The sequence below is a fragment of the Coenobita brevimanus genome, chromosome 80 (genome assembly GCF_032717465.1).
Source record: "Coenobita brevimanus isolate Jiangsu-jjx chromosome 80, ASM3271746v2, whole genome shotgun sequence".
Lineage (NCBI taxonomy): Eukaryota > Metazoa > Arthropoda > Malacostraca > Decapoda > Coenobitidae > Coenobita > Coenobita brevimanus.
In genome coordinates, this window is record NC_137033.1 from 31,379,269 (window position 1) to 31,394,099 (window position 14,831).

Sequence of the window (14,831 nt, forward strand, 5' to 3'; positions counted from 1 at the left end):
ATAAACACTTTTTACTGCCACCATTTCTCTCACATGAGCACCTTCTACCGCAGCCATTTCGCTCACATGTCACCTTTCGTCGCTAGCATTCTTCTGACATGAACACCTTTCATCGCCCGCATTTCTCTCACATGAACACCTTTTACCGCCGCCAGTTTTCTCACATGAACACCTTTTACCACAACTATTTCTCTCACATGAACACCTTTTACCACAACCATTTCTCTCGCATGAACACCTTTTACCAAAACCATTTCTCTCACATGAACACCTTTTACCACAACCATTTCTCTCACATAAACACCTTTTACCACAACCATTTCTCTCACATGAACACCTTTTACCACAACCATTTCTCACATGAACACCTTTTACCAAAACCATTTCTCTCACATGAACACCTTTTACCACAACCATTTCTCTCACATAAACACCTTTTACCACAACCATTTCTCTCACATGAACACCTTTTACCACAACCATTTCTCTCACATGAACACCATTTACCACAACCATTTCTCTCACATGAACATCTTTCGTCGCCAGCTTTCCTCTGACATGAACACCTTTCACTGCCAGTATTTCTCTCACATGAACACCTTTTACCGTCTCCGTTTCTCCCACATGAACACCTTCACCGTCATCGTTTCTCTCACATGAACATCTTTTACCGCCATCACATCTCTCACCTAAAACACCTTTTATCGTTAGCATTTTGGTCCGTTGAAGCAAGTGTTATGATGTTAACCTAAATAAAACACCCAAGCACACCAGCTGCACCGAAATGGTCAACCACTTCATTCCCACGACGTATTTCTTAACATTTTCATGCCACACTTTACTCTCTTCATTTTGGTTGGCGGAAAATTGCCATATCCCTGGCATGAATGTTCAGCTGTAACAAGAGTTTAACAGTAGAACAGAGCGCTGCTAAAAAAAAAAAAAAAAAAAAAAAAAAGTGATATAGAATGAATATTGAACCACATTATTGCCATCCTGTGCCACCAGCCCACAGGAAACACCTTGCAGTGGAGGGGTTAATGAAGAATAAATCTAATCCCTTCAGCTCAAGTAGGTGATTCTAAGTGAATGTGTTTTGCTGGAGGCAACAGTAATGAAATAATGTCAAAAGACTGAAAAGGTTAAAAAATTCCCAAAGACGAAGTAGAAGGCGCAGCTGAGCTGGGATCGATTCGTCTGTCCGTCGATTCGTCTGTCCGTCTATGCGCTCTCTTGCGGCTGCAATTACAGGATGAGTTTGCCAATTGTGGTGTCCAAAGAATCCTCTCCACCTGCCGGTGTGTCCTTGTCAGAATGGTTAACACAGTGAGAGGGACCCGAAAGTCACAAACACCTACGCTCCTTTTTATTTGCAAGAGTATAGACGTAGCATTGGCATCACAGGAACGTTGTTCAAAAGCAATAATTTCTGCCCTCATCACAACTTTGATCAGACCCAGAAGAAAATGGTAAAATGCAAAGTAAATAAATAAATAAATGAACATATAGATAGAGAGATAGATAGATAGATAGATAGATAGATAATATATGTATAATATATAGATAGATAGATAGATAGATATAATATATATATAATATATAGATAGATAGATAGATAGAAAGATATATATATATAATATATATATCATATAGAGACATACAGATTATATATATATATATATATATATATATATAATATATATATATATATATATATATATATTATATAGATAGATAGATAGAAAGATATATATATTTATGTAATATAAATATATTATATAGATAGAAAGATATATATATATATATATATATATATATATATATATATATATATATATATATATATATATATATATATTTTATGTGTCCGACTCTGGGCATAGGCTTCACAGCCTGCTATCAAGGCCCAGCAGTCCTCCTACATACCATACACCTCTACATGTCACCACTTCGGCGCTAACACCCACCGTCCATATTGAATACATGCTAGGGCTGTCTCATGCAGGACTGGTGTATTGGTATTAGCGGGGGTATTTTTACGACATGTCGGCGGGTCTTCTGGTAGATCAGTAAAGCCTAATTTAATGAAATTCAATTCCTTTAACTGTTCCCTGCCCCAGCCGGGATTCGAACCTGGGTCCGTCAGGACTGCAGGCCACCTCTCTACCATATATATATATATATATATATATATATATATATATATATATATATATATATATATATATATATATATATATCTGTGTCGCTAACTCATTAAGTAGTGAAGGGAGGCTGCAAGGTAGGTAGGGAGGTTGATAGTTAGGCGGGGAGGCGGGTTGGTAGGTGGGTAGGTAGGCAGGAAGGAGGGTAGGGGGATAGGTAGGAATGGAGGGAGGTAGGCAGGGAAGAAGGTACAGATATTGACATAAAGGTATGTACTGTAGGGATATCGGCAAGAAGGAAGGCAGAGATTTAAAGTGGCAGAGAGGTAATTGGCAGACAAGTAGGGAGTCGGATGGGTAGGTAGATAGGCAGGTAGGTAGGAAGGAAGGCGGGGAGAAAGGCAGAGAAATATGTAGGGAAGTAACCGAAGAGGTAGGTAGGGAAATAGATGGGGATGCGGGTAGGTTGATTGGGCGATTATTAAGGAGGAAGGTAGACAGAGAATATAGGTTGGGATGTCGGTAGGGAGGTTGGTAGAGACCTAGGTGGGGAGGGAGACAGGTAGGGAGTCGGGTGGGTGTGTGAATAGGTAGGTTGGCAGGGGGATAGGCAGGCAAGTAGCCAGGGAGACAGGAAGGTACTGTTCGTAGGAACGCAGGAAGACAGAGAAATAGGTAAATGTGGAAATGCGACAAGAAGTGCAAGTTAATCTTATATACGCAAAAAATAAATAAATAAATAATTAATAATAAGACAACATCGTCTAAAAGAGTGGTTGCTAAATCTGAGATCATCGCATAACAACGAAGCCACGGCAAGGATTATACGAGACTTTGGAACTTAGGCGTGGGATCAGGCAGCTAGATATATATATATATATATATATATATATATATATATATATATATATATATATATATATATATATATATATATATATATATATATATATATATTAGCCTACGTATTTTTGTGCAGTCATAGTCAGAAGTAGAATTTTGCCAAGAATTCTCTACCTGTAGTTGCAGAGAAGTGCGATACATGTATTATTTTTATATAATAGCAGCATGAAGCACACAAGGAATGAGAATAAGTATGACACAAACATAATACTCTCGTTTGTGGAGGAATGAGAAATACGGAAGGCAGGACATAAAGCTGGAAAAGGATTGTCGGCGGAGATTTGGTCATGGTCGTACCTCGTTTAGTTAGTTGAGTTGGTAGGATGCATTTATCTAACGGGTTTGGGTTCGAATGCCTTAAGGAGTAACTGAGATGGGCATCTCTAATCAAACCACACCCAAGCCACGCCCAACAACGCCCAAAATTATCCAAAGCACTCCGGATCATATCTTTACAAGCCCAATAATTTAGTCCGGTGTAGGTGGAGGGAATTAGTGAGGAGAATGTGTGTGGGTTGAGAGAGAGAGAGAGAGAGAGAGAGAGAGAGAGAGAGAGAGAGAGAGAGAGGTATATACTCGTATGTGGCATCACTTGCATCAGGCCGACAGCAAACTCTCGGTCCCTTTTTTGTCCAAATTTCTAATGCAAGAGTTGACCTTCATGTATGCAACAGGCCATCTCTGGAACTGTCTTTCTCAGTATAATTCTTACGGTCTATGATTTCCAGTCTTTTAAACGCAATATGTCCAGGTATCACAAAATGAACGGATCCTTGAATATGTATCTCTGTTGTTTTGTTTTTATTTTTTCTCGAAGGGAATAATCTTGCTGGCTTCTGGCCTTTGGTTCCTTCTTCTTTGCATAAAAAGGGCGCACGCGCACACACACACACACACACACACACACACACACACACCGCAAAGAACAGATAACGAAGAATACATTAAAACTTGGTATTTACTTGAAATATCATTATAATCACATAAATTGTTCTACTATTCATTAGGAAGGAGGAGGGGATGGGGAGTGGAGGAAAGTGGGAAGAGGAGAAGGAGAATGGGGGAACAGAAGTGGAGGGGAAGAAGAGAAGGACGGCTAGAGGAGAGGGAGAGGGAGAGGAAACAAAAGAGGAAAGGAGGGTAATGGTGATAGAAGTGGAAGGGGTAATTCAAAGTAAGAATCAGGATGTTTATTTCTGCCATCATGCAATCATTATTATGTTGACAAGTATAATTATTTTATAGATGCAGCTCTTGAGTTTTAGAAAGGTGTTCTACAGTGGAGAAGACAGAAAAGTTCATATATACCATAATTAATTTTATATTATATTGAAACGCTCTGCACATAAAGAAACAAATATTTTTCATGTCATTTTATATGCAAATAATATACTGGTGCCTTTAACATTAAAGAGAAGAGCAGTCCATAATTTGAGGCATAGTATAAGTGAATCGGTAGATCTGAAACCCATGTCAGGATGGTGTTTTGGAGTAAAAAGGTCATTCTGATGTTTGGTTTTTACTTCCTGTATTTTACTAACAGAGGGAAGTGATAGTATCCAGTATGGGAAGGTTCCATGCACAAATTTAAAAACAGTTATACATATTGCAAAAGTACATTTATGTTTGATTCATCTGTTGTAGTTCTTTAAAATGGATATCACATGATAATAATTTCTTGGTCACAAAAATGTTAAGCTTATGGACTCTGTAGCTGTGCAGGATTTGTCTTGGCCCAGATACTTAATAAGTACTCAGTGATACCTTTCATACGTGCTTCGACTAAGGTAACTGATTTGGAGTTATTTCATTAATAATTGTTCCTATTATTTTCCTACTCATTTGATTATTTTGAATGGCAAAAATTACAATCAAGCCAAGTATCGTTACCTATTTACAAGGTGTAGTTTTAATTCATCAGCAGTAATGCATGACATATTTTGTCGGGATCCATAAACATACAGTGAGTTTTTATTAACCCATTCTTATTATAATAATGATTAATTATCTCAGGGTACTTCCAGCTCTTGCTATAAGATCTGTTAGGGTGTATAGATTTATGATGTGCACAAAAGGCGTGTTGACAGCATACTACAATAATAGACAATCATTAACATATCCCATCAAACAATGAAATGAAGAATGATATGGGACCAAGGATGAACCCTTGAGGAACTCCATGTGGCATAGATAGTACTTATGATATTGCATTATCGATTGAGACTGTCCTTTTAATTACAGTAAGTAACCTCTGATCCAAAAATAAATTAAAGTTTAACTTTGTACACTTTTCCAGTAGAATATCATGGCTAATGCTGTCAGTTGCTGTGGAAAGATCAAATAGAGATAATAAAGATACTTTATTTCAATATAAGTTGTCATAGATACGTCTGGTAACAGTTAAGAGGGCAGTCTCAGGGGACAGACGAGATCTGAAACCGTGCTGGTTGTTAGACAGCAGACGGTTATTTTTCGAGGAATGTTACAAGCTTATTGGAAACAATTATCTTAGTGATCTTACAAAAGGTAGATTAAAGCAAGACTGGTCAAAATTTCTCCAACGTAATCTACCTCAACTCCTTTTAAAACTGAAACAACGAGACCTTTCTTCCATAAAGTGGGAGACAATACTCACAGCAATGGAAGTATTCGTGGTGCATGATAAGAAAGATAGATTATTGGAGGTGAATCCTTAATGAAGCTTAGGGGTATGCCATCTGAATCATAGGAGCTGGTGGTTTTGAAATGTTAAACAGGTAAGAATCAGTTGCTGTATCTATAGGTTTAGGTCTAAATAGTTTTCTAGCACTGACACTCGTTGCTTGTCAGTCCTGAGTTACCAGGAAATCAGCCACTACTGTGATGTGCTGTGATTATTCATAACAATTTTTTCTACATTAACAAAAATAAATAAATAATAAACACCTCAACTGATGCTTTGATGTTTTCAAATTTGCTATAGGTACATTTTAATGAAGCTAGGAACTATTTATCCTGAGATCTTCCATGTTTCATTAAGCTAGTGTTGCCTCTACACTCATGAAACTTTTGATTACAGTAGTCTCCTTTAGCTGTAAATATGAATTTATTTTAATGGGCTTTTTGGTAGCTTTTTACTGTTCTTGTAAAACAGTGTTCTGTCTATCATGCTGTAATTCCCATTGCTTCTCATTCCTTGATTTCACCGACGCCTGTATTTCTTTGCTTATCTAAGAGACAAAAGGCCTTCGGATCTGCTTGGTCACAGTTGTGGAACGAATTTTTAAAAAGCTATTAAATAAGATTGAAAATATTTTCGTTTGTTTATTAACATTCTCTGTTTTTCCTTCTTTAAGTGAAGGAAAGCCTTATTTCAGGCTATCGTTCTGGCTTTTGAATATCTATGGAGGTGGTTATTAGATCTTGATCAGCAGCAGGATAGAGGATAACATCTTTACTGGTCACAATATTTATTTATTTGTGATTGTAAAATCGAGTATAGTTGCAGAATGGTCGGAAAACCTAGTAGTCGAAATACTTTGGCATTAGATATGATTTTCTCTAGCTTAATATTATCAGCAAAAAGGTCATAATTCACATTACTAAGAATAAAACATGGTTTTCCAGCAGAAACAGGGATGTGATTACTTCCGGCACATATTCATAAATTTCATATGAGGTTTTTGAATGGCAATAAACACACCCCATAATTATAAAGGGCAAACTGCTATATTCCACGGTTATTCAAACGTCTTTTATTTCGCTTTTCTTGGCAGTGTTCATGTTGAGGACGTTTGTGTTAAAGATGTCTCTTACGCACTGTAGATACGGTGCTCCTCCCCCTCGTCCCATGATGTCACAACGATAAACCTTATAATTCGGATTACCATGAGATGCATCCGGTGTCTAGGGAAAAGGCCAAATTTCACTAATATATAAAATATCAATAGTTCTAGCACATACCACGACCTGAACCTATTCAGTGTTAAGAGGAAGACTTAACACTGGTAAATACTAAGTCAGGGGTCCCCAAACTCATCAGCTCATCAACCCCTTCCTCCAATTTCCGATTGTTCATCGACCCCAAACATTTATTATATGAAAGTACTTTAATAAATATATACTATTTTCATTTAGTGATTACGAATGATAATAACAAAAATAATCATCCATCCATCCAATATCCAATCCAATGCCACCCCATGAGGGGCATGGGAGCCCGGGGCAAGGTAAGTTGGTCCTGACATTTCAGATGAGAGTGACCAGCCTCACCAACCCCTCAGCGGCATTACGTGAGCAATAAACTCCAACCATTCCTTGGATATAAACCTACACAGGCCCAACCCGATTGGAAGGCCTCAATTACCTACTAAACCACCAGGCGCCATAATTTGGTTATATGGTAGTATAGTAAATGGTTTCCTGGCGTACAGGAAATCATTTGGCTTGTCACTCAGTGTAGAGTCACCCATAGACAGTAGGAAGGACAAAAAGTGAAGGAAGGAAAGAGAGAAGGGGGAGTGTAAACTCACACGTAGGCAGAAGGAAGAGGAAAGAATGAAGGAAAGAAAGAAAAGGAAGGGAGGAAAGGCAAACACCCAATGCATCACTACATCGAGTGAGTTGATGGTGAGCGCCCTCACCCGTAATACTAATACTAATTATTATTATTATTATTATTATTATTATCATTATTATTAATAATAGGTAGTAGGTGGGGACACTCACCATCCACTCACTCAATGTAGTGCAGCTTTGGGATGTCTGCTCTTTCCTGTCTTCCTTCCTTCCTCTCCTGTCTTTCATTCCTTCATTCCTCTCTGTTCTGCCTACGGGTAACTTGACACTCCCTCTTCTGTCGTTCTTTCCTTCACTCCTCTCCTTTCTAACTGCGGGTGACACTACACTGAGTGACAAGCCAAATGGTTCCCTGTACATTAGGAAACCATTTACTGCACTGGGTGATAACCATATAACCAAATTATTCCGCCTGGTGGTTTAATGGGTAATTAAGGTGCTCCAGTCACATTGAGCCTGTGTAGGTTGATATCCAAGGGGTGGTTGGGGTTTATTACACACGCAATGCCACTCAGGGATGATTGATGCAAGTCATTCTTATCAAGTTATCACCCATCGCATCCCGGGAGATTTTTCACCGATGACTCCTCCCCAGGCCCGGCAGATTTTCGATATTTATTTTTTAAAATTAAAACCTCCACTTTTTATATGGAACATTGGATAATCCCCCCCAAAGTGCTCACCTGAGTTTAGAAATGGTTTATACAGGTGACGCTTTAAACACCTGGTACCATCATCTCTGGAGCCGTGCTGCAGCTGTTGCATTTTCTATGGTAGTGGTAACTATTGCAAACTACTCAGAATAGGTAGATATTTGTTCATTTGGTATGAATTAATATGTAGTATAAGAATATATTGGTTTTCACACAATATTATAAGCAATAGAAGCGTTGTTTCACTCACTGAACAGATCAACATACCGCACCTTCCTTGGCGACGTTACCTCCTCATCACTTCTGCTCGTTTCTTCCTCTGGTGCCACGTAATCTTTGTCCTCCACATCGTCATCGACTGGGGAATCACTCTTGCCTTGAATTTTGTACTGTGGTGCAACATGTCATTTATGACCAGGTCACTGCTAACAAGTGAGTTGCCGAGACAACGGCATGCTGGGGGGGATCACGTGGGGTAAGGCAGTGTTGCTGCCTGGCGGCTGGTAGAGGAAGGTCTCCCACATATGGCTACCAACAATCACGCATGAAACTTGAAAAATGTGCAAATGACGGACCTTGCAATTGCAAAACGTATGGGTACGTTGACAGGACTCAGCGTGACAAAATGTAATAACGACTCAAACGTTACTGGGACGCGGCGGGTTAAATGTCATGACCAAATTGCCTATCCCTGGGCTCCTATGCTCCTCATGGGGCAACATAGGATTGGATGATGGCTGGATAGGTGAATAGTTAATAATAATAATAATAATAATAATAATAGGCTAATGATTATAATAACAATAATGGTACCGGTAATAATAATAATAATAATAATAATAATAATCTATCTATCTATCTATTGCCAGACGCCATAATCCCGTAAGGGGTGGCCATTTGACTTTGAGTTATATGTTTTACGGGGAGGGACACTAACCCTTCACCAACCCACTTGTTGACACGTAGGGAGCACGTATGGTTTGGTTATATGGTTACCACCCAGCGTTGTAAATGGTTTCTTGGCTTACAGGAAACCATTTGGCTTCTCACTCAATATAAAGCCACCTGTTAAGGAAAGAAATAATAGTAAAAATAATACTGACAATAATAATAATAATTATAATAATAATAATAATGATAATAATAATAATAATAATAATAATAATAATAATAATAATTATCTACAGTATCTATCTATAGCCTGACGCCCTAATCCCGCAAAGGGTGGCCGCACACAAAACACCTCCAAGTCGCTCTGTCACCCACTATTTGACTACCTTCCCCCCAACTCACTCCTCCCCTCCCTCATATACCTCTCAACTCCATCCCTCCATCTCATCCTCGGTCTACCCCTCCCTCTCCCTCCCTCCACCTCACCTACATACACCCTCTTAGTCAGTCTTTCATTCTCCATTCTCTCCACATGTCCAAACCATCTCAGTGTATTTTTCCTAATCGTCTCAACCACATCCACATCACAACGTTCCTTCACTTCTTCATTCATCAACCTGTCCCTCCATGTCACTCCACATGCTCCTCTCAAGTAACTCATTTCCACTGCTCTCACTCTTGACTTGTTCCCCTCTTGCAAGGTCCACGCCTCGCTTCCATGCGTCAGGGTAGGGATCACTATACTATCATGCAGTGACTTCTTAACTTCCATACTCACCTCCCTATTTCTCATCACTGCTTTTAGTGAACCAACAACCTTCCTTCCCTGCTGTATCCTTTCACGCACTTCATCTCCCAAAATTCCATCCTTACTCATCACACTACCCAAGTACTTGAATGAACTTACATTCTCGATATCCTCACCATCCAACCTCACTGTACATTCTGTGACTTCATTCCTCTCAAACACCATAACTTTGTTCTTGTTTACATTAACTTTCAGATTCCTCTTCCTACACACTGTTCTAAATTCATTCAGCAAACCTTGCAACTCCCATTCATCTTTACTCAACAATACTGTATCATCAGCAAACAGCAACACCGGAATCTTCCAAATCTCACCCTCATTCATTAGAGCCACCCCCACATCCACTGCCCTACCTTGCACCTCCATTACAACCCCATCCATGTATATATTAAATAGCATATGGAGACATCACACAACCCTGTTTCAGTCCCACATTGAGATGAAAGAACTCGCTCAGCTCACCATCCACTCGCACAGTAGCCCTAGCTCCTTCGTACATACTCTTCACAGCACTTAACAATTTCCCCTCCACTCCATATATTCTTAATACCTTCCACATACTTTGCCTATCTGTTCTGTCATAAGCTTTCTCCAAGTCCATGAAGGCAGCATACACGTTCTTTCCCTTCTCTAGATACTTCTCCACTAAACATCTTAGAACAAATATTTGATCTACACATCCTTTTCCTTTCCTAAATCCCCCTTGTTCTTCTCCAACTAGCTCCTCCGTCATATGCCTAACCCTATCATTGAGTATTCTACCATATATTTTTCCAATCACACTAAGAAGGGAAATACCCCTATGGTTACCACATACTTCTCTCTCCCCTTTTCCTTTGTATAAAGGAACAATTATACCTGATTTCCAGTCCTCTGGAACCCTTCCCTCTTCCCAAGCCAGTCTACACAACTTCCATATCCACTCCACAACAATCTCACTCCCATACCTAAGCATTTCACCACACACTCCATCAATTCCTGGGGCCTTTCCCATCTTTATCTTCTTTATTGCTTCCACTACTTCCAGCCTACTGATCTCTTCCTCCCTTCTCTCATCTCTTCTTCTCCCAGCCATTCCTCAACCACTTATACTCACACTGCTCTCACTCTTTACATTCAACAAATCCTCAAAGTGCTCCTTCCATCTCCTCAGTTTCTCTCTCTTCTACACCAACAATTTATTATTCCTAGCTTTCACTCCCCTACTATTTCCCCTTTCACACTGCCTTACTTTCTTTACCTCCTTCCAAAACAATTTCTTACTCTCCCTCCATTTCACACTCAGATTCCTCTCAAATTCTTCACCCACTTTCTTCTTACTCTCCTTCACCAGTCTCTTCACCTCCCTTCTCCTGCTCACATATACCTCTTTCTTATAATAATAATAATAATAATAATGATAATAATAGTAGTAGTAGTAGTAATAATAATAATAATAATAATTCATTTTCATTCATTCATTGCCAGATGCCATGTATCCCAAACGGGGTGGCCAAGGGCTTAGAGTTAATTGTTTTACAGGGAGGGGCACTAATCCTCCACCAACCCCACTTGACACGTAGGGATGCCAACAGCATCTGGTGTTCCCAGGCGGTCACCCATCCAAGTACTAACCAGACCCAACGTTGCTTAACTTCGCTGATCGGACGGGAAGTGGTATACTCAATGTGGTATGGGCGTTGGCATAATAATAATAATAATAATAATAATAATAATAACATAAGTTAGTTCATAAACAATAGGAGATATTTAAAATATATACAAGAAAAGATTTAACATACCTTTTTCACTTATATTAACATTAATAGGAAGTATGTGTTTGATGAGCTTTAGCATGGGCACTAATATTTGGTTGGAGATTCCTTTTTTTTTTTTTTATGCGAGGAAGAAGGAACCAAAGACCATGAGCTCCCAATAAGAGTTCGTTCCAAGAGAAAAACAAAATACAAGAGAGAGGAAATTCAAGATCCATTCATTTCGAGATGCCTGGACACACTGCGTTTGAAAGACTGGAGATCATAGGCAGCAGGAAATACAGACAGAGGGAGACAGTTCCAGAGCTGACCTGTTGCATAAATGAAGGACTGGGAATAACGGTTAACTCTTGCATTAGAGAGTTGGACAGAAGAGGGATGAGAGTTTGCTGCTAGACAGGTGCTACGAGCCTGTCGTAGAGGTGGAGGACTGCATGCGGACAGTCCAGAGGAGCAGTGACCATTAAAGTAGCGATAGAAAAGAGATAAAGATGAAACAGTGCGGCAAAGAGACAGAGGTTGTAAGGAGTCAGTAAGAGGAGGAGATTTAATGAGCCTTTGACTCCACCCTATTGAGAAGAGCTGTATGTGGGGTGCCTCCCCACACATGAGAGTTGTATTCCACACAGGGGAGGATAAAACCCCTGTATAGAGTCAACAGTTGTGCAGGGGAAAAAAAAGAACAGAGTTGGCTTAGCACACCCAATCTCTTGGAAGCAGATTTTACAAGAGATGTAATATGATCTTTCCAAGATAAGTCCTGAGTAAATGAAACCCCAAGCATGTTCAAGGATGATGCAGGATTAAGCTGTATATTATTAAACATTAGTGGGTATACCTGTGGAAGATTTTGATGGGTTGATTGGTGTAAGAACTGAGTCTTTGATGCATTAAAAACAACCAGATTATTTTTACCCCAGTCAGAGATACGAGCCAAGTCAGACATTAGGTGCGCCATAGCCTCATCCCTTGTTTGTTGAAGTAACTACTGAGATGGGCGTTGTGGGAACCGAATGGAAAGGTGAAGGGTGGAGTCATCAGCGTATGAGTGGATAGGGTTAGATGTACAGCTTAGAAAGTTATTAATGAATAAAAGGAAGAGTGTTGGTGATGGGACAGAGCCCTGAGGAACACCACTGTTAACAGGTCTAGGAGAAGAACGATGACCGTCTACAACAGTGGCTATAGAACGACCAGAAAGGAAGCTAGCGATGAAGGCACAGTTAGAAGGATAGAAACCGTAAGAGGGCAGTTTGGAAATTAAAGATTTATGCAAGACTCGATCGAAAGCCTTTGAGATGTCAAGTGCAATGGCAAAGCTTTCACCAAAGTCTCGAAAGGAGGATGACCAGGAGTCTGAAAGGTAGGTGAGAAGACCGCCAGTGGAGCGTCCCTGACAGAACCCGTACTGACGATCAGAAAGAAGGTTTTGATAGGAAAGATGCCTTAAAATTTTTCTATTGAGAATTGACTCGAAAACTTTTGAAATACAGGACGTTAAAGCAATTGGACGATAGTTGGAGGGTTGGGTGGGGTCACCCTTCTTTGGGACTGGCTGAATGAGAGCAAACTTCCAGCAAGAAGGAAAGGTACAAGTTGACAGACAAAGGCGAAAGAGTTTGCCTAGGCAGGGTGTAAGCACAGAAGCACAGTTCTTGAGAACAACAGGAGGGACTCCATCAGGCCCATATGCCTTGTTAGTATTGAGGCCAGTGATGGCAGAAAATGCATTAGTTGAAGAAATTTTAATGTCAGCCATGAGGAAGTCAGAGGCAGGAAGTGATGGAGGAACAGCACCGGAATCGTCTAAGCTGGAATTGGAGGAGAAAGTCTGTGCGAAGAGATCTGCTTTATTAGTAGAAGAAATAGCTACAGAACCATCAGAGTAGAAAAGAGGAGGGAATGATGATGAGGATAAGTTGTTAGAAAGGTTTTTGGCAAGGTGCCAGAAGGAGCGGGAAGAATTCGAGTTGGAGAGTTGACAGCATTTACTACGGATAAAATTATTTTTAGCAGAGCGAAGAACAGACTGTGCACGATTCCGGGCAGAAACATAAAGATGATGTGATTCAGGGGTGGGTTGGTTCTGGTACCTTTTGAAGGCACTCTCCTTGTTGCGGACAGCATTAGAACAAGCGTGATTAAACCAAGGCTTTCTTGCATTAGTCAAAGGATATGAGAAAGGAATGTATGCTTCCATGCCCGAGAGAATAACCTCCGTAATGCGCAAGGCACACTCAGATGGCTCCCGGCCATGGAAGCAATAATCATTCCAGGGAAAATCAAAGAAGTAGTGTCTGAGGGCCTCCCAATCTGCGGCTCCAAAGTGCCACAGTCGACGTTTCCCTGGAGGGTCCACAGGCCGTACCGGAGTGATAGGACAGGTTAAGGTGTTAAGGTTGTGATCGGAGGAGCCCAACGGAGAGAAAAGATTAACAGTGCAAGCAGAAGGATTAGTTGTAAGGAAGAGGTCAAGTATGCTGGAGCTCTCTCCAAGGCGGTCTAGGATACGGGTAGGGTGCTGTACAAGCTGCTCTAGGTCACTAAGGATAGAAAAGATGTAGGCTTGTTCATCAGGTGGATCAGTGAAAGGAGAGGAGAGCCAAAGGTGGTGGTAAACAGTGAAATCTCCTAGAATGGAGATTTCAGAGAAAGGAGAAATGGATAGGATGTGTTGCATCGTAGAAGTAAGATAGTCAAAGAATTTTTGATAGTCAGTAGAATTAGGGGATAAGTAAACAGCACAGATATATTTAGTCAGAGAATGACAGGAAAGCCGAAGCCAGAGTGTAGAGAATTCAGAAGAATCGAGTTCAGGAACACTAGAGCAAGATAAGTCGTTGCGTATATATACACAACAGCCACCTTTGGCTTTGAAATGAGTATAGAGAAAGTAGGAGGATACAGAAAAGGGTTTGCTGTCAGTTGCCTCAGACAGCTGGGTCTCAGTTAGAAAAAGTAGGTGAGGTTTAGATGAGGAAAGGTCGTGCTCAACAGAGCGAAAGTTAGAGGAAAGGTCGCGAATGTTGCAGAAATGAAGAAGAGAGTCAGACAGTGGTTCCAGGCACCTCGAATCGTCACAGGGAGAGGGGCGGAAGAATTGATGAGTTTTAGTCGTAAG

The 14,831-nt window shown here is 40.2% G+C and overlaps 1 non-coding gene across 1 annotated transcript; it reads right to left on the reverse strand.

Moving 5' to 3' along the window:
- Window positions 1–11,521: 11,521 nt before the first annotated feature.
- On the reverse strand, window positions 11,522–11,640 carry LOC145409458 (5S ribosomal RNA). The gene has a single exon (XR_013899112.1). It is a non-coding gene; the product is annotated as a 5S ribosomal RNA (ribosomal RNA).
- Window positions 11,641–14,831: the final 3,191 nt, after the last annotated feature.